The following is a 22,877-nucleotide window of genomic DNA, read 5'->3' on the forward strand; positions in this document are numbered from 1 at the left end:
TGTGGCTGGAATTGACTGCACCAAGGTGTCATGACGAGTAATCCCTAGATGACTGGAGATTGTACATAGCGTTGGTGTGTTTGACACTGCCTCAGAACAGGGAGCAGAGCCTTGTTGGGAGATTTAACAGGATGGGTTGGATCAGGAATAGGTGAAGAGGAGATTCGGCTCCATGTTGCTGAAGTATGTCACGAGCTGCTTGCTGCTAAGAATTGGGGCTGAAGGAAAGCCTAGGACTAGTTTTTGCATGAATGCAGCTCAGTGAAGCTGGCTGTTGGGACAAATGAAAGTTCAGACAAAGTGGTTCTTCTCATGTTAGCTAGAGAGCTGGTAATTAGACGCTGGGCTGCAGCCTGGGGAATTCAATGGGACTCAGTCTCGGGAGAAGAGATTGAGCAACTGGGAGATGATTGGGGCAGTCTCAGTTCGAGTGGCTGCTGAGGGAAAATAGAGGAGCTGAAACCCTTCAGGGGCAGACAGGGCTTTAAAGAATTTTTGTGACTCACTGATGTCTGGATGAGTTGCTGAGAAAATTTGGGGGATCGGTATGAACTGTGCCTGCCCTTTAATGTGCAGCTTGTGGTGTGCTCAACCCACAGTTTTCCTGTTAATTCATGTTTACCTCATGTTAATTCTGAATATTAGAGTTGAAGGTAGATAATGTTGACTGTTTGCTGATTTTTCAATAGCAAAAGTTCTTCTGTTTGTTTAAAACCATGGAAACTTGTGGCTCTATTTTCTGAGGAAGTTTTGGGGATTTATAGGTTTGTCTATTTTAAAACAAAAGTTAATGGTCCTTAACTGGATTGTAACAAAATTTGAGGGTCTCCTTGGCTGCCTCCTATTGATCATCTTATGCTGACCCTCAGGACATCATCAAGAAACATGTCAGTTTCCACGTCCAACAAATTATTTGCCCCTTTCCACTGCTTCAAATTTCAGTATTGGATGGACGGAGATTTTCCTCCGAGGAAACAAAGAGTAGGAATAAATGGGTCTTTTTACAAATGGCTGGTAGTGACTAGTGGGGTACCACAGGGATCAGGGCTAGAACCCCAGCTATTCACAATATATATTAATGATTTAGATGAGGGAACTAAATTTGCAGATGACATAAAGCTGGGTGGGAGGGTGAGCTGTGTGGAGGATGCAGAAATCCTTCAGTGTGATTTGGACAAGTTGAGCGAGTGGGCAAATGCATGGCAGATGCAGTATAATGTGGATAAATGTAAGGTTATCCATTCGGTAGAAAAAATAAGAAGGCAGATTATTATCTGTGGCTATAAATTGAGAGAGGGGAATGTGCAACCAAATCTGGGTGTCCTTATACACCTGTCACTGAAAGTAAGCGTATAGGTGCAACAGGCAGTGAAGAAGGGAAATTGTATGTTAGCCTTCACAGTGAGAGGATTTGAGTACAAGAGCAGGGATCTCTTTCTGCATTTATACAGTACCTTGGTGAGATCACACCTGTAATAATATTGTGTGAGGGTTTGGTCTCCTTATCTGAGGAAGGATGTTCTTGCTCTAGAGGGAGTGCAGAGAAGGTTTGCCAGACTTATTCCTGGGATAACAGACTGACATATGAGGAGAGATTGAATTGGTTAGGATTACATTTGCTGGAGTTCAGGAGAATGAGGGGGAATCTCATAGAAACCTATAAAATCCTAACAGGACTGGACAGGGTAGATGCAGGAAGGATGTTCCCAATGGCGGGGGAGCCCAGAACTAGTCTGAGGATACGGGATAGACATTTAGGACAGAGATGATAAATTTCTTCACCCAGAGAATGGTGAGCCTGTGGAATTCTCTACTACATGAAGCAGTTGAGGCAAAACATTGTCTGGTTTCCCGAAGGAGTTAGATATAAGTCTTGGGACGAAAGGGATCAAAGGATATGGGGTGAAGGTGAGATTAGGCTATTGAGTTGGATGATCAACCAATGATCATAATGAATGGTGGAGCAGGCTCACAGTTCCTAATGGCCTCCTTCTGCTTCTATTTTCTATGGTAAGAAGTCTTAGAACACCAGGTTAAAGTCCACCAGGTTTGTTTCAAACACTAGCTTTCGGAGCACTGCTCCTTCCTCAGGTGAATGAAGAGGTAAGTTCCAGAAGACAAAGTCAAAGATGCAAGACATGCTTTGAATGTGAGCATTTGCAGGTAATTAAGTCTTTACAGATCCAGAGATGGGGGTAACCCCAGGTTAAAGAGGTGTGAATTGTCTCAAGCCAGGACAGTTGGTAGGATTTCATAAGGCCAGGCCAGATGGTGGGGGTGAATGTAATGCGACATGAATCCAAGGTCCTGGTTGAGGTCATACTCATGTGTGTGGAACTTGGCTATAAGTTTCTGCTCGGCGATTTTGCGTTGTCGTGCGTCCTGTACAACGCTTACCCGGAGATCAGCGGCTGAATGCCCTTGAATGCTGAAGTGTTCCCCGACTGGAAGGGAACATTCCTGCCTGGCGATTGTCGCAGCGTCTGCATGGTCTCGCCAATGTACCACACTTCGGGACATCCTTTCTTGCAGCGTATGAGGTCGACAACATTGGCTGAGTCGCACGAGTATGTACCGTGTACCTGGTGGGTGGTGTTCCCGCGTGTAATGGTGGTATCCATGTCGATGATCTGGCATGTCTTGCAGAGATTGCCATGGCAGGGTCGTGTGGTGTCGTGGTCACTGTTTTGAAGGCTGGGTAGTTTGCTGCAAACAATGGTTTTCTATGTTTAAATATTGGGAAGACAGAAATCATCGTCTTTGGTCCACTGTGGATGGCTCAGCTATACATACAGGGAGGAGGAGGATTAGAAATACAGGATGCAATAGTGGAGTAGATGGGTATTTCTGTGGTTGCAGACACAATTCATGTATGGTATGTTGCCTACCCGATGCCAGGGTTAAGGATATCACTGATTACTTGTGGATTATTCTGAGGGGCGAGGGTGAATAGTCATATGTCCAGCATATTGGGATCAATTGTAGAAAGAAGGATGAGGTTCTGCAGGCAGATTTTAGGGAGCTGGGAAAGAGGTTACTGAGCAGGACCTCAAAGGTGTAGTGATGTGTGGATTACCTCAGTGCTATGTTCCAGTGCAGTGTTTTTTGAACTTTTTTTCCGGGGACCCATTTTTACCAACCGGCCGACCTTTGCGACCCCCGCCGGCCGACCTTTGCGACCCCCGCCGGCCGACCTTTGCGACCCCCGCCGGCCGACCTTTGCGACCCCCGCCGGCCGACCTTTGCGACCCCCGCCGGCCGACCTTTGCGACCCCCGCCGGCCGACCTTTGCGACCCCCGCCGGCCGACCTTTGCGACCCCCGCCGGCCGACCTTTGCGACCCCCGCCGGCCGACCTTTGCGACCCCCGCCGGCCGACCTTTGCGACCCCCGCCGGCCGACCGTTGCGACCCCCGCCGGCCCTTGTCCCCTATCCGGTACTTCTGTGTATACCCCAAATTCACTCCAACTATGCAATTCTTGTTGTTTAGCTTCTTTAATAACTTTTTCATCTAATTTATTGGAAGCCACCAAAATCTCACGTGCATGTGGGCTTCTACTCCTATTAATGTTCGTAGTCTTACTCATGTTCCGAGATCTTGATAAACTGCGTCCCCTCTCCCGCCTGGTATCTCGTTCTGTACTGCTACTGCTTGATCTATCCCTTCTGCTGTGGGATGTCCTTTCAATAGTTCTCGACCTTTTCCTGCGGAGCTGTTCACTATCCGATGTTCTATCTGAACTGGCACTGCGTTTCTGTGCCCTCCATTTTTGAACTTTGTTTTCCCAATCCATTGTCTTGACTCCTTCCCCTGAATGCTGTACATTCAACCAATGTTTATACTTTCCAGTGGCCTTCCCTGCTCTACTAATAACAGTTGCATCCTTCCATTGACTAGATCCTTCAGGCAAGTATATCACGTTTGTACCAACTTTTGGCAGTTGCCCTTTCGGAAAGGTGGCCTGTTTTAATTCACCAGAAGTGTGGTGTTCCTCCACAGAAACCCTGTCTATATCAGTTAATTGGTCCTCATAGTTCTGTAACACGTGCGTACCAGATTGCTCTGTCTAAATTTGAAATTTTGTAATCTGTACCCATTATCCTTGATGAATGGACCCTAACCGTTTGATTACCATGTTGCAAAATAATTGTTTTGCCATCTATGCCTATGATCTTCCCTGGGCCTTTCCATTCATTAGAATTGTCTCATAGTATACCATGCCTCCTTGCTGAAAAACGGCATCTGATGGCCGTACATTGTCTTAAAGCTCTGCGTATTCTTTCAGAGACTTCTGCTTCCAAACAAACTTTTCTACTGCTATGTAATGCATTTAAATGTTCAGCAAAACCAGAGCTAATTGTAGTCCCCTCCCAAGCTGGAGGCTGGTCATCCAAAATGGACGGAATTTTAGGATTTCTACCAAACACTAATTGATAAGGACTATAACCCCCAACCATCTGCAATGAATTCTATGCATGTACTGCCCATGCTAAAGCTGAATTTAGCTTGCAATTTGCTCGATCTGCCAAAATTTTCCGAAGCATGTCATCAATGACAGCATGATTCCTTTCACAGACACCATTACTAAATGGGCTTTCTGCAGCCGTATTCATAACTCTGATATTCATGCTTTCACACATATCCCTAAATTCATCATTAGCAAATTCTCCCCCATTGTCCGTAAGGAATTTTGCCGGTGGACCCATTCCTGTCCCTATCCAGTTTTCCACGATTTGATCCAGAATTATTCTCTTTTCTTTACTTTGTACAATCGTTGATTGACTAAATCTGGTTGCTAAATCTACAAAATGCAAAATAAATATATTATTTGTTTTTTCCCAGATCTTAAGGTCCATGGCCACAATGTCGTTAAAATCCCTGGCCAAAGGTAGGGTTACTATCGGTCATGCTGGTGTCCTTCTGTACTTCCTACAAACTTCACAGCGGTCACTAACCTGTTCTATCAGTTTAGTATAGTCATCATCCCTTATCGCTGCATCCTTTAATACATTTTTCAGCCTCCGAGGAGACGGATGTGCAAATTGCCTATGTAGTTTTAATACCACAAGCTTTTTATCAGCTAAAGTCCCATTAACACATCCTTAACCACTCTACTTGAAATATTATTTGTCAGTAATGGAATACAATAGTGTCCCAACTGTGTAAATTGTAAGTCCACCGTCTTTCCAAAAACTGTTGCCTTATCCTGTTCCATATCCAGTTTCATGTGTGCTTTCTTCATCGATGGTCTGCTCAGAAGCAAAGGTATCTCACTTGATACAACATCCGTGCTAATGAAATGATTCACTCCAGCAATATTGCAAGGGATCACCACTCTTTTCAGCGACTTCAGAATATTATCATCCCCAAACCTGAAACTTGTGGAACTTTCAAATTCCTTAACCTTGTTACGATTTTCAGCATTGAAAGAATCCAGGGAACATTTTAACCAGTCAATTCCACACACAGTAGATGTGCAGCCACTGCCCAATACAGCACAGTTGAAGGATTCTGCAACCAACACCCTCATTACCGGCGTAAAACTGCTTGTCAATAGGACAATGCCTTCTTTCTGGTCACTATCTTTTTCCTCTTCTGACTCTTCCATGTCATGTGTCGCTTCAAACACTCTTATCATCACGAGTTGGACAGTTGAAAGCATAATGGTATTGAGAGTCCCATCGAAAACATCGATTTATCATGCCCCGTGCATTTCTTGGGTTCATCTTCCTATTGTAGGTTCTAACTGGGTTTCTGTCTTCATAATTTCCTTGTCTCGGTCTCCGTCTATAGTCTTGAGCCCTGTTCGTAGCCATACGATTTCGCCATCCTGTTACTAGTGTATCTTCCATATTCTGCCTTATTGCAGGCTGACCTATTTGGGTCATCAGAGCCATCAGAATCGAATGTTTCCCCAGAAATCTTTGTAAAGCTTTTGTCATCTGTTCGAATAAGGTATCCTGATCAGTAAACTGAACTCCTGTCAAAACCAGGAGCCTATCCATGTTGCTCACTCGAGCACAGTCAAGTAATTTAAAGGCCAACACAGACTGTGGAAATTCCAGATTGTGTTTCTGCAGCCTTTTATATAGTCTGCCAAATTCCATTATATAGTCTTCCATGGAGATATCCTCCATTTTCCGGAACTTGGCAAAATCCGACCATGCTTCATACGCACTTAACAAGTCATCTTTCTTATAAATCTTAGCCATATAATGTAATAAAGTCTCCAGACCTCCTTCTGTGTCTAACTCTTCCTATTCCAGCTCAGAAACCACTTTGTTTCGGATTTTACTGCCATATGGTAGAGAATGAGCCAATGCCACACCTTGTTTTCTCTTTCCCAAAGCAGTTACTTTAGTCCACATAACTACTGCACTTCGCCATTGGTCGTACGATTCCCTTTCAGAAATAAGGGAGGATAGTCATATCCAGCCATCTTTATCCTGGGTTCAGCCATGTATCTTTTTTTTCTTTCTCACTCACTCCTTGGTTTGATCAGGAAAAGTTGTATCTTTCAAACCTTCACATTTGTATAGCAACCGTCCTCTGCTACCATTGTTAGACGTTTTAGTTGCTGTGAAATGAAGAGTCTAAAGTTATTGTTCCTTTTCACCAAACACCATTTATTTCACTTCCACAGTCTCTGCACAAAACTCTTAACAACACACCACCTGACAGAGGCCACCTGAAGCCCCTTTACACATCAGTGTCAATTAATGATACTTAACATAAATGAGTCAACTAATTGCAATGTCTCTTAACCCATTACTTAACAGCAGACAAGGGGGCAATGTACAAACTCAACACAGACAGTGACCCAGGGCTGGGATTTGGACCCAGGGCCGGGATTCAAACCCGGGTCCTCAGTGCAGCAGTCCAAGTGCTGTCCACTGCGCCACCGTGCTGCTTCCAAAAGCAATCATCATCCTTCATTTGCAATTTGAGGTTCAGTTCATTTAGAATTTAAAAGATGTCTGCAAGGTAAGACTAGTTAGCATCCAAGTTTCATCAGCAAATGAATCAACCAGAGAGGACAATTTCTCGAGGAGGAAAGCGTGGATTTCGTACCTCAGTTCGTAAACTCTTGAGTAACTTCCCTGTTGACTGACCATTACAGGAACGCTTCAAGTGGATGAAGTCCACCGTCATTGGGATTGACTGGTCACTGTTTCGATTCAATGCTTTAATGTAGACTAAAAGGTAAGCAAAAAAACTTATAGCCACCCTTCAGTTCGCAGAGGGTGACAATGTGATGGTTTCCCATGGCTTTCATTCTATCCTTTGCCAAACGTTCAGTTCAGTCCATGATTAAACCATGAGGAATATATACTCTCTCCAGATCATTTGAGTAATGTTTAGGGATGCAAAACAGATCGAGGTCATAGCTTTGTTCATCACAGGTAATCACCACGCAGTCAGCCGCCAGCATACTGCGATCACACTTTGACCCCGTGTTCAGGTGCCAACACCCCCGGGCCGCACGTGCACTGCTGAGCGGGCACGCATGCGCAGTGCGCCCGCATTTTTATAGCTGGTCACGGCCGCGACCCCCACTTTGAAAATGCCTGTTCTAGTGAGTACAGAAGGAGAAAGTTATCAATGCTTGCTTGTGTGTTGCTGCCCTCTGCTGGCAAAAACTGGGAAAAAAAAGATAAATATGATCCTCACTGCCGGTTTGATTCACTTTTAAATACTCGCAACTTGAATACAAATGCTACTATTCACACCTTGCTGTCCCTGGACATGTTACACAGACAGATTGTCGTGTTCCGATCCTGGGTCGGCACCACCTATCTGCTGTCCTTAAGGAAGAGACTGTCCTCTATCTCTATGTTAGATTTCCATTTGATATAAGATGCCGGAAACACTCCACCCCTGATTTGTTTCAAACCCTCATCTACCCTCTGTGCCTTGACAGAAATTTGAAGAGTGGGGGTGGCGGCACCGGCCTAGACCTTTGTGTCCCGGGCTTCCCTTTTTGTTTTGGCCGAGCAGTCTCTTGTGATCCTTCGCTGTCAACACCTAACATTCATGTTATTCCCCTTTGTAACTGGGATTGTCTGTGAGGAGGGTACGTGTTCTGATTCTCTAAGATGTAATGTCACACCTTGGAGCATTCGTGTCCACAGGTGGTTAGCAAAGGACCTGTGATGTTCCCCTTTTCTTTGCCTGCACTTGTTCAGGCCTTATTCTGGATCCTCTCTACTGTATCCCACAGCCTTTTTCATTTCCTCGCGTGTTCCCCTGGGTCTGGTAAGGTTGAGCGAACAGCCAAACCTAAACACATCAGCTTGAGTTTCCTCGCTTCATCTGCATCTAACCCGTGAAGAATGTTGATGGATGTAATTAAAGAACTTGAGGATCTTCAGATGGTTTATATGCCGGGATCTTTTGTGCTATTTCTGCTAACTAGGCCACTGTATGTGGCGTGTCACACTCCATGCACCCAGTCTGTGTTGTTGCGATGGGGCTCATGGGAATTAGTTGCGGAGTGGTGAGCCTAGGATGTTCAGACCAAGGAGGAAGAGGGTCAGGCCTCTCGGCTTCCTATACAATTGCAGTATTCTTGCACAGCTTTGTCCAGCTCACCTCAGTCTACCTCACCTTTCTCTGTCTTCTTTGATTCTACAGCTCCAAATGTGCACATCAGATCCCTCTGGATCTTTAGTTGCGATTTCAACTTATCTTTATCTCATGCTGACATCTCAAATGGTCAGTGGTTTGATGTCAAACAGTTTTACTCATTTGATGCAACACTTTTATGGTTGCTTGTAAAACTTATTCAACCTTTTAAGCTCTTTCTGGGCTGAACTTCATTCATGTACAGTTCGCTCCTTTCCTATATAGGCTTTCTTCGTTTCTGTTTGGAATCTGCTCATGTACCAAATTCATCTGATTCTTTTGCACTTATGTAGTAAATCTGATTTTGCAGCTTTCAACTCTTGTTTTAAAATTTCTATCTCCTAGTCTTTATCATGTCTTAAATTTTCTATCTCCTTTGCTTTTAACTCTCTCATGCAACTAAGTATTGCTATGGCGGTCTCGCATTTAGACATGCATTTTTCTAACTCTGTGGGCTTCTTCCCACTGTCTCTGTCCAATGGGTCCCAGACCTTTAATTTCCTCCCCAAACTGTCTATCCACTTGGGCCATTTACAGTTTAGGTACTCCCTGAGTGTCGTTTCCCATTCTGGATGATACTCAGCCATTTCTCAACTCAGTTGATCAAAACAGTAGTTCACCGTTTTTGGGGTCCGGTGCCAATCTTGGCAGAGGAAGAGAAGAGAATGTCTCTTCTTAATCCTTTCCAGATACCTTTATCGCTAACGTTCCGTCCGGTCTCCTCTCCACTACACCCTTGAGGTTTGCTGAACACTCCTCAAGGCTGATTATTGGAGGTTACTATATTATTAACCGGTAATCACTTTAATCTTTTTCTCTAACAATTTGTCTGCAATGTTGGTAGTTCAACCAAGCCCTCAGAACTAATCGACTACCCAGTCCTTTGTTTTTATGCTCCCTTCACCAACTTAATCCTGTCCTTCATGTGGGGCAACTGCCCTCTTAATTCAGGCTAGGTGATTGAGATGGTTTAACTCAAAACCGGACCAGTTAGTCTAAATTTAGACGTGTCCAATCTTCAGTTCATAAGATATAGGAACAGAATTAGGCCATTTGTCCCATCGAGTCTGCTCTGCCATCTCATCCTGGACTCAACTCCACCGTCCTGCCCGTTCTCCATAACCTTTCAATCCATGACCAATTTAAAGTCGGTCTAACTCCTCCTTAAATTTACTCATTGTCCCAGAATCCACTGCACTCTGGGGTAGCAAATTCCACAGATTCACAGCCCTTTGGGAGAAGTAGTTTCTCAACTCCATTTTAAATTTGCCACTTCTTATCCTGAGACTATGACATCTTGTTCTAGAATGCCCCACAAGGGGAAGCATCCTCTCCCTGTCTATTTTATGCATTCCTTTTACATCTTTGTATACCTCAATTTGATCTCCACTCATTCTTCTAAACACTCGAGAGAATAGGCCTAAACCGCTCAAACTTTCCTCATACAACAAACCCCTCATCTCTGGAATGAATCTAGTGAACCTTCTCTGAAATGCCTTCAATGCTATTATATCTTTCCTCAAATAAGGGGACCAAAACTGTGCACAATACTCCAGGTGTGGTCTCACCAATGCCTTGTACAGTTGCGACGACACTTTCTTACCTTTATACTCTATTCCTTAAGCTATAAATGCCAACATTCCATTTGCTTTCTTTATTATCTGTTGTACCTGCTGCTGGTTTTCTACCACTCATGAACGAGGACCCTCAAATTCCTCTGCACCTGAACACCCCAAAGTCTCTCCCCATTTAGATAATAAGTTGCCTTCCTATTTTTCCGAAAAATGCATGACCTCATACTTACCCGCGTTAAACTCCATCTGCCACATTTTGGCCCACTCTCCTAACCTATCTATATATCGACTTGTAAGGTTCTTATTTCCTTATTTCCTCCTTGCAACTTACTGACCCACCTACTTTTGTGTCATCTGCAAATTTGGTTATTGAACCTTCTATCCCTACATCCAAGTCATTTATATAGATTGTAAATAGCTGGGGCCCAATGCCAAACCCTGTGCCACCCATCATAGAATCATACAATTTACAGTGCAGAAGGAGGCCATTTGGCCCATCGGGTCTGCACCGGCCCTTGGAAAGAGCACCCTACTTAAGCCCGCACCACCACCAACAACCTATCCCTGTAACCCAGTAACCCCACCTAACCCTTTTTTTTTGGACACAATGGGCTATTTAGCAAGGCTAATCCACCTAACCTGCACATCTTTGGACTGTGGGAGGAAACTGGAGCACCCAGAGGAAACTCACGCAGACATGGGGAGAATGTACAGACTCCGCACAGACAGTGACCCAGCTGGGAATCGAAGCTGTGAAGCAACTGCTATCGTGCTGCCCATGTGGATCACCAAGATGTTGCTGCCCCCTGCTGGCATTAATTGATGAAACCGACAAATGTGATACTCACTGCCAGTTTGATTTACTTTTTAAAAATAAATTTAGAGTACCCAATTCGTTTTTCCAATTAAGGGGCAATTTATTGTGGCCAATTGACCTACCCTGCACATCTTTGTTGGTTGTGGGGGTGAGACCCACGCAAACATGGGAGAATGTGCAAACTACACACGGACACTGACCCAGGGCCAGGATCGAACCTGGGTTCTTGGTGCCGTGAGACAGCAGTGCTAACCATTGCGCCACCATGCCACCCCAGTTTGATTTACTTTAAATACAGCTTTACTTAACTCAAGAAACATCTACATAAGTTTCAAGACTCACAACTTCCAACAAAAATACTACCCGCTCGAGAGAACTTGGCCAGGCTCGCTCTGGAGGGTGTGCGCTTATGAACTTCCGAACTCGGGCCTTGTCTTGCGACTGTGGATCCCAGGGTTATCGTCGTCAAAATGTTAAAGCTGCTGCTTTTTAAAATTTTATTTTTTAATTTTTAAAATAAATTTAGAGTACCCAATTCATTTTTTCCAATTAAGGGGCAATTTAGCGCGTCCAATCTACGTACCCTGCACATCTTTGTGTTGTGGGGGCGAAACCCACGCAAATACGGGGAGAATGTGCAAACTCCACACGGTCAGTGACCCAGAGCCAGGATCGAACCTGGAACCTTGGCACCGTGAGGCGGCAATGCTAACCACTGCACCACCGTGCTGCTCAAAGCTGCTGCTATTTAGAATGTTAAAGTTAAACAATCCTGTCGTATAGAGACATCATTCGACCTTGAGAGACCCTTGTTCTCGATGTTCCAAAACAAAGTGTTATCAGTGAAATGTCCAGTTGCAAGATGTTGTTCTCCAGTTCCCATGAAAGTCATTCTGCTTAAGCTGCAGCTTCCACACACACACATCCGTTGGCCTCTTTTGCCATCAAGCCTCATGGCACAATGTTAACCACTGTCCTCTTTTACGATCATGCATCACAGCACAACAGTTCCATCTTTCCCATCAGAAACTGAACTGGACTAGCCCTTTTAATACTGTGGCTACCAAGGCAGGTCAAAGGTGAGGAAACCTACGGCGAGTAACTCACCTCCTGACCCCCCCAAAGCCAGTCCACTTCTACAAGGCACAAGTCAGGAGTGTAATGTAATACTCTCCACTTGCCTGGATGAGTGCAGCTCCAACAACACTCAAGAAGCTCAACACCATCCAGGACAAAGCAGCCTGCTTGATTGCTCCCCCTTCCACAAACATTCAAACCCTCCACCACCGACAACAATAGCAACCATGTTTACCAACTACAAAGATGCAGTGCAGTAACCTCTGACCACTACCATCTAGAAGGCCAAGAACAGCAGATACCTGGAAACCCCATAACCTGGAGGTTGCCCTCCAAGTCACTCGCCACCCTGAATTGGAAATATATCGCCGTTCCTTCACTGTCGCTGGGGCAAAACCCTGGAACTCACTCCCTAAGAGCGCTGTGGGTGTACCTATACTTCAGGGACTGCAGCAGCTGAAGAAGGCAGCTCACCACCACCTTCTGAAGGGCAACTAGGGATCGACAATAAATGCTGGACTAGCTAGCAACACACAATCCCATAAATTAATTGTTTTAAAAATCATCTGGCTGGAGCGATGACAAAAAACAAAGAAGGCTTTGATTCCTGGGCCATTAGGAAGGTCCTGGGGGAGGTGGAACCTACACTCGACGAACAGATTGCACCTCAACAGGACATGGACCAATATTAAAGTGGGAACATTTGCAAACGTTATCGGGAAAGGCTTAAGTTAACTTGGCAGGGTGATGGCAACCAGGGCATAGATTCAGAAGGGAGTAAAGCAAAACTGGAAATGGAAAGCAGCAAATCAGTAAGCGAGATTGGAATGTAGAGGAAACAAAGGTGTTTGGTGGTGCTAAATGATGTATGTTCCAATGCAAGAAATTTAGTGAATAAGGCAGATGGGCTGAGGGATTGATTACTCGGAAATATGATACCATTGCTGTTACTACAATTCGGCTCAAAGAATATTTGGAATCACAGCTAATCATTTCCAGATTACAGGGTTTTTGAACAAAATCGGTTATGGATTAAAAAGGTTAGCAATGTTGGTTTAGAAAAACAATTATACCTTTGAGGAGAGATAATCTATAAGGATCAGCAAATAACACCATATGGGTTGAACTGAAGAACACAAAAGGGGCAACCACACTGAGTTTACTACAGCCCTCCAGTCAGAGGGAAAAATGACAAATTGCTGAGATTCAAAAACAATAGGGCAATCATTTTAGGAGATTTTTCAAAAAAAAACCTCATATTACCTGGGATAGAATCAGTGTAAAAGATATAAAGGGCACAGAATTCTTAAAATGCGTTCAGGAGAATTTCTTTTGAGCCACTGCATAGCAAGCTCAAGAAGAGAGGGAGCAGTTTTGGACTTAGTTTTAGGGAATGAAGTTGGGCTGATGTCAGGGATATCCGTGGGGACGCATATTGGTGGTGATCATGGCTCGGAGTTAGAATAGTAATGAAAAAGGGCAAAGACCAGGAGTAAAATTTTCAATTGGGACAAGATCAATTTTACTAAGTTACGACTTGATTTAGCATTGGTGGACTGGAACTAGCTACAGAAGGTAAATCAATATCAGAGCAGTGGGACAGAGGAGATGGGGAAATATTAGGACAAGTATGGTTCCACAAAGAAAAATTGTGGGATTCCCAAATCCAGAGTTTCTTGGATGATGAGAATCCTGCAGTATTAATTGTATATGAACTGCGTTTAATTATATGCAGATGATAGGCATTGTCTGGATACCGTTACGCCTCTAAGTACACGGATTGAAACTGTGGTTGTTGGGTTAGGCGGTGCATGATTGTAATGTGTAACTCTAAACAAATATAAAAGTGTGTAAAGATTGGCTCCCATTCTATTCTTCATCAACTGACCTTCTGGATTATAGCATACAAGGTAGAATATGGCAAAAAAGAAAGTTTACATAAGAAGTTGGGGGCTGGGAAATGTATGAATGGTTAACAGATGAGATACGCTGATATAGCACAAGTGATGTACCATTGACATCAGTCAGTCAGTCATGTGTAACACTCAAGAGAGCTTGAATTCATGCTTCGGAGAACCTGTTTCTCTGTAACCTGTTTCGATGTAGTGTCAATAAAGAACTGTTATGCAGATACCAGAGTTTGTCTAGTCTGTCCATTAACCAAGTCCCACACCTAGAGTATATATAAAAACCATCCCAGAACGTGGAGACATAAATGTAAAAAACACATTGGTGTTATCGAAGGAGCCATTGAGCGAAGAAAACTGAAAGCAGCTCCGTGAAAATCAGGGGAAAGAGTAGGCATGCTGGAGAAAGGTAATGATGAGCATACTTGCTGAGCAGTCCCTGCCCTTTGTCTGCCTTCAGGGCCCATAGAGATGCCAGCATTGTGTGTTTTGCAATTTTATTTGGTACCGAGCAGCATCAGGCCTTCAAAAAAAGGATCAAAAGCTTCCTTTCTTTATGTGGTAGGTCCAGTAGCAGATAACATTCTCTGAAGATATGGAATGTTGCACTTTATTTCAAAGGGGATGGAATGTAAAAATAGGGAAGTTTTGCTCAAACTATACAAGGCACTAATTAGACCACAACTGGAATACTGTGAACAGTTTTGGCCCCTTTATCTCAGGAAAGATATCCTAGACATTGGAGGCAGTCCAGAGAAGACTCACGAGGTTGATCCTGGGTATGGAGGGATTTTCTCATGACAAGGAGTATGAGTAGGTTCGTCGTGTGTTCATTGGAGTTTAGAAGAATATGAGGTGACCTTATTGAGACATAAAGGTTCTTGGGGGGCTTGACAGAATAGATGTTGGGAGGTTGTTTCCCCTTGTCTGAGGGTTTGGGACCAGTGGGCATAATCTGAAAGTAAGGGGTCATCCATTTATGACAGAGATGAGGAGGAATTTCTTCTCTCAGAGGGTAGTGAATTTGTGGAATTCTTTGCCGCAGAGAGCTGGAGAGGCTGGGTTTGCAAGTATGTTGAAGGATAAGATAGATTTTTAATCAGTAAGGGAATTGAGGGTGACAGGGATAAGTGGGGAAGTGGAGATGAGGATCATCACATCAGATCAGTCATGATCTCATTGAATGGCGGAGCAGACTCGATGGGCCGAATGGACTACTTCTGCACCTATGTCTAATGGATTGCAGGAGTCCAGGAATGGACTCTGAGTCCATTCTTAAAGCTTTGATACTTATTTTAGCCTGAAGTAAAATTTAGTAATTGAATGAGCATATTTTAACCAGCGTGGCAAAGAGCCGGAGAATTGATTGAATTATTTCCAAAAGGCAGGCAGGATGATTGCCCCTCTTAGCTATAAGGAGCGACAGATTATTATTATTTTTTTAATAAACGTTTTATTGAGGTATTTTTTTGGGCATTGTAACAGCAGCAATATAAATAAATACATGAAAATATAAACACAGTGCAAATACCACCTCCCTCCCCAACAGATCCCACCATTAATTAACCCTCTAATCTACGCTAACCTACCCCCCCCCCCCCCCTGCTGATGATTAAATCTCCTCGAAGAAGTCGATGAATGGTTGCCACCTCATGGCGAACCCTAACAGTGACCCTCTCAAGGCGAACTTAATTTTCTCCAAATAGAGAAAGCTAGCCAGGTCTCTGACTTCGGAGGCCTTGAGTCCCTCAATGCTAGTAATATCCGTCTCCGGGCTACCAGGGAATCAAAGGCCAGAACGTCTGCCTCTTTCTCCTCCTGAATTCCCGGATCCTGCGACACCCCGAAAATCACCACCTCTGGACTCATTGCCACCCTCGTATTTATTACCTTGGACATGGTGTAGGCAAAGCCCTGCCAAAATCCCCATAGTTTTGGACATGCCCAGAACATGTGGACATGGTTCGCTGGTCCTCCCGCACATTTTGCGCACCTGTCCTCCACCCCAAAGAATCTGCTCATCCGGGCCCGGTGAACGACCTTGAATTGAATCAGGCTGAGTCTGGCACAAGTTGCAATCGCGTTGACTCTACTCAACGCGTCTGCCCAAAGGCCCTCCTCTATCTCTCTCCCCAGCTCCTTCTCCCACTTTTGCTTCAGCTCCTCGGTCTGCGTCTCTTCTGATCCCATAAGTTCCTTGTAAATGTCAGAAACGCTTCCCTCACCTATCCATCCTCTGGAAACTGCCCTGTCCTGAATCCCCCATAACGGCAGGAGTGGGAAGGTTGATACCTGTCTACGCAGAAAGTCCCGCACCTGCAGATAACGAAATTCGTTCCCCCCACAAATGCAAAGTTCTCCTTCAGCGCCCTCATACTCGGAAAGCTCCCCTCTATAAACAAGTCTCCAATCCTCTCAATCCCTGCTCGCCGCCATATTCGGAACCCCCCCGTCCATCCTCTCCGGGACAAACCAGTGATAATCGCAGATTGGGGACCAGACTGATGTTCCCACTGCTCCCACATATCTCCTCCATTGCCCCCAGACTCTCATGGCCGCCACCATCACGGGGCTGGTGGAGTACCGCGCCGGCGGGAACGGCAGAGGCGCAGTTACCAGCGCCCCCAAACTTGCGCCCTTGCAAGAAGCCGCCTCCATAAGGAGTGACAGATTCTCTCTTTGTTCTTTCCAGTCAGCATGCATTCTGTGGTAAAATTGCCAACGGCCAGAATTCTATGACCGATATACAATTGGGACACTTTAAGAATTGGGCATTTTAAATTAAAACCACAGTCCGAACCAGAGATAGGCCTAATGGGAAATCAAACTCAAATATGCTGGACAGAGACAGACTGCCAGGGCAAGTCTGGGCCTGTAACTAGGACATCAAAGATGAGGGTGGCACAGTGGTTAGCACTGCTGCCGCACCGCGCCAGTGACCCAGGTTCGATTCTGACCTTGGGTGACTGTGTGGCGTTTGTATATTCTCCCCGTGTATTTGTGGGTTTCTTCCGGGTGCTCCCATATCCTCCCCAGTCCAAAGATGTGCAGATTAAGTGAATTAGCCATGCTAAATTGCCCCTTATTGTCCAAAAGTTAGGAGGGTTAAAGGGATAGGTGGAGGATTGGGCCTAGGTAGGGTGCGCTATTGAAGCAGGGGCTGGTGCAGACTCAATGGACCGAATGACCTCCTTCTGCACTGTAGGGTTTCTATGATAATTGGTCCCATTCAAATGGATCAATTGTTGTGGATTGCCCAGATGAAGCCAGACTTTCTGGCACCTAGATTTCCCACCACTACCATATATGCGATAACGTTACGTGCGGACAACGCTCCTGAAGCTGGACCCTGGCGGTGGGTTCCTGGTCTCCTGCAGAATTGCAAAGATCTGGGGATCTGGGTTTGAACCCCACCATGGCAGATGGTGAAATTTGAATTCAATAAAAATCTGGAATTAAAAGTCTAGTGATGACCATGAAACCATTGTTGATTGTCGGAAAAACCAGCTGATTCGCTAAAGTCCTTCAGGAAAGGAAATCTGCCATCCTTTCTGGTCTGGCCGACATGTGACTCCAGATCAACAGCAATGTGGTTGACTCTTTAAAAAAAAAAGGACGGGCAATAAATACTAACCTTGCCTGAGACACCCACATCTCATGAAAGAATAAAGAGAAAAAAAATAGGCAACTCCATTGAGTGTTATGACCCCAGCCCCAAGACCTCATTGGCTGTGGGCCAGATAAGCTCTGGAAGGGCGCCAAGAGGGGTAAAAGGAAGAGGCATCCAGAGACCCTTCCCAGTGAAGACTCGACGCAGAGGCAGCGGAGAAGACTCAACGACAAACCAGAAGGAAGCAGTAGGTGAGACCCACCTTCGCCGATGAAAGCTCTGAGGCGACCAAGATTCGGAGGATTGGACCCGCAGCTCAATCCAGTTCTTTGGAATGGGTAGTATTAAGAATCTTAAGGCATACTATGGGGTAATTTAAGGGATACTGTTGAATTGTGAACTTATGTTTGTCCTTTGTTCATCTCACAAATAAGGGCACCTGGATAAAATGTTTGCATAATAAACAGGTCGAAGTGTCTGAATTTTACAGACAACAATCCTTATTGAGTGGCGATGATGGCACACCAGATGATACTCATTTGAACGCCTCAGTCTTTCATGCAACAATCTTCAACCTTTTATTTAGAAGCAGTAGAAATTCAGCCTTCAGAAACTGTGGAAGTTTATACACTCAGCAGTAAGTTGTTTTCTTTCACAACGATACCATTGGATTGGATTTGTTTATTGTCACGTGTGCCAAGGTACAGTGAAAATTATTTTTCTGCGAGCAGCTCAACAGATCATTAAGTACATGAAAAGAAAAGGAAATAAAAGAAAATACATAATAGGGCAACACAAGGTACACAATGTAACTAGATGAAACCAGCTTCGGGTGAAGCATACAGGAGTGTAGTGTTAATAAGGTCAGTCCACTGGTAACAGTGGGGAAGAAGCTGTTTTTGAGTCTGTTCCAGCATGTTCTCAGACTTTTGTATCTCCTGCCCGATCTCCTGCCCATCCACTTGACAGTGGCAGAGTTTAAAGTTATAAGTCTCTCAGTTCTTCACAATGTAAGGCCAGAGGTGGTGGATACAGACGGCACTGCAGCAGATGGTGACCATCCCCACGAAGACCTGCTGAACCTGAATTGGCTCTTCCTAGAAATTGATGAGGAAGAATTCCTTGCTGTACTGAATGATCCCTTGGAGGTTGAGGTTGTGGAGGATAATGGGCTTTCTAGTTGATAGATGCACCATGTGAAGTATCTTGTTTTTTTTTTAGAGGATTCAGCTATGTTTTTAGTGACTGAGCAGAATTCAGATCTCACCTCCACTGAACCTACCAATGTATTGCCCAACCTATCTCCTGTTGTCTGTGAAGAGTTTTCTACAGAGAATGACCTGCCTCGGTCCGGGTCGCAGTCCATAAGAGGATCACACGGCTAAAGAGAGGGTACCTTCCAGGGGTGAAAGTCAATTGACACCGTGCTTCAGTTCCAGAAGAAAATCATCTTCCCTCCAGAGCTGGAGGTCAGTACAGAAGCTGTGCTCTGAGTCCTCATTTCAGAAAGCCCAATGGTCGATTCTCTTCAGCCTCCTCGCTTGTACTGCAGGAAGAGTGTCTAAAGTGTAGGTGTGAAATTAAAAAATGAGGGAAGCAGAGTGAGGACATTGTCACGGGAGTGTCCCCTAGGAAATGTTTTCATCAAATGGCTTCAGTGATGTCATTGTGTGGGTGGAGCTGGACTGTGGCTCTGGGCTTTACTTTCGTTTTGGTTTGTGCTGTTTTGTGGCTCTGAGTTTTTTTGCTTTCGTTTACAGTTTTTGGAAGCTGGATTCAGACAGAGAAGTCTTTAGTCTCTGCATGTTAAAAGGTGATTTCAGATCACTTGATAATTTAAAAGTGGTAACTTTTCTGGAAGGAATTCAAACCTACTGTTTTGGTAAAAGGGTTTTCTGGTTTATGGGATGTTATTACATTGAAATAGTTAGGGGAAGTTATCAAGGGTTATGTATAGAGCACTGTAGCTGTGTGGGGTATTTATGTTTGTAGTTGATAAAAATGCTTACTCTATTAACTGAATTCGTAGAATAAACTTTGTTTTTGATTAAAAGTGCTTAAGGCCTCTGTTGAATAACACCTGAAAGGCAGGCCCTTGTGCTCATCGTAACCAAAATCAATAAACAGTTATAGGTTAGGTGAACTCCCATGATATACTTTGGAGTTTTAAAAAAACCCTGGCCCATAACACCATGAAAAGATCTTGGTAAAATCTTGCATAAATCTCAAGAGAATAACAAAAGGAAGTGAAGTCTTATTAGTGACCAAAAAGGGAACCTGTTTGTGGAGTTGAAAGACATGAGCAAGGTTCTAATCAATACTTGGCATCTGTCTTCACCAAAGAGGGAGGAGTGTTGCAGATATTGTCGTTCAAGAGAAATGTAAAATATTGGATGACCTGGAAATAGTGGGAAAGGAGGAGTTTAGCATCTATGAAAGTAGATGAATTGTCTATTCTGTGTCCGATGACTGCCACATTTCCCACTTGACCTGTGTCTTGTACCATGGTGCTATGGTTAGTTTGCCCATTAACCCTGCATTCCTTTATTTTCATCCACGCAAGTAGTAAGTATCTTGTACCTTTGTTCAAAGTCGAGGCCTGAGGCTCCTCCATGCCTCAATTCTGGGTGCCCAGAGTTGCCTCGTATCCCTGACCATTGACCAACTTTGAATCTCTACTAATTCAGGGTGGGGAGTTCCCCCTAGAATAATGCACATAGGAAACTCCCCCTCCCTGGTGCCCAGCAATGTCTGAAGCTCTCTGTTTGAGCTGTAGATATCGTCAATATTATTCAGGATTTCAGCATTCTCCACAAACTGCATATGTTGCAGTGACAGCACACCACCTGCCTTGCCTTTTGTCTCTCATTTGTTTATTTGATCACTTATAAAATTACAGAAAGTTACAATTTCTTAGCCTATATAAAAAAATAAACACTCACCATCTATCTGCGGTTAAAAAAAAGAAAGAAAAGAAGCATTTCTTCCCCCTCTGCTGTGAATTCGTCATCTCTGCCACCACCTCTGGCACGCAGTTCTCCAGTCGCCTGGCTAGAATGTTGGTCAGTATTTTCGTGTCCATAATGAGCAGCGAGATGGGCTTGTAAGACCTGCATTCTGTCGGGTCTTAGTCTTTTTTGGGTATCAGTGATATACTGGCTTGTGCTAGTGTAAGTGGCAGAGTGCCCCTTGCTAACGAGTCTGAATATTTGCCGCAGGTGTGGGGCCCAGTCCTGTCACAAATTTTTGTACAAGTCTGCCGTGAGTCCACCTGGTCCCGGCACCTTCCCCGCCTGCATGGAGTTCATGCTCTCCGTGATTTCTCGCAGCTCTAATAGTGCTTCTAGCCCCCGCTTCCTATCCTCCCCTACAACTGGCACGTGCAGTCCATCGAGGAACTGCTTCATCCTCAAGTCCATCTCAGGGGGGGCTCGGAGGTGTACAGTCTCCAATAGAAGGCCTTAAATACGTCGTTGATCTTTTGTGGCTCTGCTACTAGTCTGCCTTTGTTGTCCCTAATCTGCGCTATTTCCCTCGTGGCTGTTTCTTTCTCAACTGGTGAGCCAGCAGGCGGCTGGCTTTGTCTCAGCGATCATAATAAGTCCTCCTTTCCTCGTGGAGAGCAGTTCAAAACCCATTTGAAGGTTTTTCCTCCCTGCCAGGAGCTCTACAATCGGGGCCTTGGAATATCGGCGGTCTACTTCCAGTATGGTGTTGACTAGCTGTTGCCTGGCCGTCCTCTCTTCCCTGTCTCTACGTGCTTTAGAGGCAATAATCACACCCCTGGTTACAGCCTTCAGCGCCTCCCAGAACGTGGAGGGTGAGACCTCCCCATTCTCTAGCATTGTTAGTCTGTTGTCGAAGGAGTACAGCCCCCGGTAGAAGGCTTCGAATGTGTCATTGACCTTTTCTGGCTCTGCTACTAGTTTGGTTGTTGGTGATGTGCCCACCTATGGCCTGTGATATTTTCTCACAAAAATCCTTGTCGGCCAGGAGGGCTGAGTCCACCCTCCTTGGGGGCCGTTAGGCACAGCTCCAGGGTCCCAGGTTCGATTCCCGGCTTGGGTCACTGTCTGTGCGGAGTCTGCGCGTTCTCCCCGTGTTTGCGTGAGTTTCCTCCGGGTGCTCCGGTTTCCTCCCACAGTCCAAAGATGTGCAGGTTAGATGGATTGGCCATGATAAATTGTCCTTTGTGTCCAAAAAAAAGGTTAGATGGGGTTACTGGGTTACCGGGATAGGGTGGAGGCGTGGGCTTGAGTAGGGTGCTCTTTGCAAGATCCGGTGCAGACTGGCCTCCTTCTGCACGGTAAATTCTATGATTCTGTTGGGGGTTTCTGTCCATGGGATTCCTGTCTTCGGTTCCCTCTGGCAATTCGACCAACATCTAGGGTGATGATCCGGTCGCTTTGTTCCATGGGGGCCTTTTCTAGCTCCCTGATCGTGTTTCCCTGCTTTGGCGAGGGCCACCTGCATGGTGTCCAGTGGTTCTGTGACCGCCACCTTGACCGTTGCCTGGATTCCCAGCCTTATGTCCTCCTTGAGCTCCTTTAGCTCTCTGGTGACGAACTTCCTCCAGCCGCCCTAGGCAAGTGGGGGGAGTTCCTTGCGCGCCTTGTTGGCCCCTCTCTGCTGTCTGGGCTTCCTCGCCTTGTGTGTTCACTGTCTCGCTCACTGGTTTCTCCAGGCTCCTGTTGCCCCTCGTTTCCTTGTGGTCTCTGCTGCAGCTGTTGCTCGGAATATTTGGAAATATCCTGCATCTTGTGTTGGTTGAAGAGGGTGGTAAGGGGATGCTTTTTTCCCTCGGTCCTGGTGGTCTATTTCAAATAAAATTGCCTAAATTTGATTTCCTAGGAGGAGAGCCATCTTCCGTGAGTCCTCTCAGCACATCCCCGTCACCAGAAATTCCACGTGTGAAGTGATTGTGTGAAATTCATTATTATATTTTCCTAGCGACTGTAACGCATCTACAGATTATCAGTGTGAAAATCTCACATCACTTGTATTTTACTTAAATCCCTGCGAAAACATGATAACGTCAGTGAAAACACGCCAGTGTTTAGGAGCTCCAAGATGTACTTAGAATACTTGGTCTTTAATGGTTTCTCCATTACTTTTATTTTTCTGAGTTGAGTCGCAGTATTTGACACAGTGATACCATCTAGTGGTGAGAATGGGCACACCAGTCTATTCTGCCAGTAAATAAAGGTACACTTCATTTCTCATGGCTGAGGATTAAGTATTTTAAACATTCTCTGTCAAATCTTGA

General features: G+C 45.0%; 1 protein-coding gene across 2 annotated transcripts in view; it reads left to right on the plus strand.

Annotated features, from left to right (window-relative positions):
- rnf123 (ring finger protein 123) overlaps window positions 1-22,877 on the plus strand; it is a 718,228-nt gene that overhangs the window by 149,598 nt on the left and 545,753 nt on the right. The window lies entirely within an intron of this gene.

Source organism: Scyliorhinus torazame, chromosome 13 (assembly GCF_047496885.1).
Source record: "Scyliorhinus torazame isolate Kashiwa2021f chromosome 13, sScyTor2.1, whole genome shotgun sequence".
Lineage (NCBI taxonomy): Eukaryota > Metazoa > Chordata > Chondrichthyes > Carcharhiniformes > Scyliorhinidae > Scyliorhinus > Scyliorhinus torazame.